Raw genomic sequence first — 1,602 nt, 5'->3', positions numbered from 1 at the left:
CCTTGATCCCCAAAGCAGAGAAAGACCCAATTGAAAAGGAGAACTATAGGCCAATCTCACTAATGAACATAGATGCAAAAATCCTTAATAAGATAATGGCAAACAGAATGCAGAAGATCATCAAGAAGATCATACACCCTGATCAAGTGGGATTCATCCCAGGGATGCAGGGATGGTTCAATATAAGCAAATCAATCAATGTAATACACTATATCAATAGAGCCAAGGATAAAAACCATATGATTATCTCCAGAGATGCAGAAAAACCATTTGACAAAATCCAACATGCATTTATGAAAAATACCCTACAAAAAATTGGAATAGATGGTCTCTACCTCAAACTGAGAGAAGCCATCTATGAAAAACCAACAGCCAATGTCAGACTAAATGGTCAAAAACTGAAATCCTTCACATTAAAACCAAGAACAAGACAAGGATGTCCACTATCACCACTCTTGTTCAATATAGTTCTGGAAACATTAGCCACAGCAATTAGACGAGAGAAAGAAATAAAAGGAATAAAGATAGGAAATGAAGAAATCAAATTGTCATTATTTGCAGATGACATGATACTCTATATAGAAGACCCCAAGAACTCCACCAAAAGTCTTCTAGACTTAATAACCAAATTCAGTCAAGTAGCGGGTTACAAGGTCAACACACAAAAATCAATAGCTTTCCTCTACACCAATGACAGACTCACTGAGAGAGAAATAGGGCAAATAATTCCTTTTACAATAGCATCCAAAAAACTGAAATACCTAGGAATCAACCTAACAAAAGAAATCAAAGACCTCTTCTCTGAAAACTATGGCACTCTGAAAAGAGAGATTGAAGATGATATCAGAAAATGGACAGACATCCCCTGCTCCTGGGTAGGAAGGATTAATATAGTGAAAATGGCCATACTTCCAAAACTGCTATATAGATTTAATGGAATTCCAATTGAGATCCCAGTAGCATACTTCATGGACCTTGAGAAAACAATCCAAAAATTCATTTGGAACAAGAAGAGACCCAGAAGAGCAAAAGCAATTCTAGGTAACAGAGACATGGCAGGGGGTATCACAATCCCCAACCTGCAACTCTACTACAAAGCTACTGTGATAAAAACAGGATGGTACTGGCAAAGAAACAGACCTGAGGACCAGTGGAACAGATTAGAAGGTGCAGAAACAATGCCAGACACACTCAGCCATCTCATCTTCGATAAAGGAGCCGAACACCCTCCCTGGAGGAAAGATAGCCTCTTTAATAAATGGTGCTGGAATAATTGGGCTTCAACTTGCCAAAGATTAAAACTAGATGTATGTCTCTCACCATGCACTAAACTAAAATCAGAATGGATTAAAGATCTAAATATTAAAATAGAAACTCTGAACCAGTTGGAACAGAGGTTAGGTAGAACCCTTGAAGACATCGGTGTAGGAAAAGATTTTATGAACAAAACCTCAGTTGCCCGTGAACTAGCACAAACAATCAACAAGTGGGATCTCTTCTTATTAAAAGGCTTCTGCACAGCAAGAGAAACCACCAGCAGTGTGAAGAGAAACCCACAATGTGGGAAAAAATCTTCACCTGCTCTTCCTCAGACAAAGGTCT

This window comes from Heterocephalus glaber, unplaced genomic scaffold, assembly GCF_053883595.1.
Source record: "Heterocephalus glaber isolate CG9 unplaced genomic scaffold, H.glaber_assembly_v1.0 deba00001547, whole genome shotgun sequence".
NCBI lineage: Eukaryota > Metazoa > Chordata > Mammalia > Rodentia > Bathyergidae > Heterocephalus > Heterocephalus glaber.
This window is presented reverse-complemented; position numbering follows the sequence as displayed.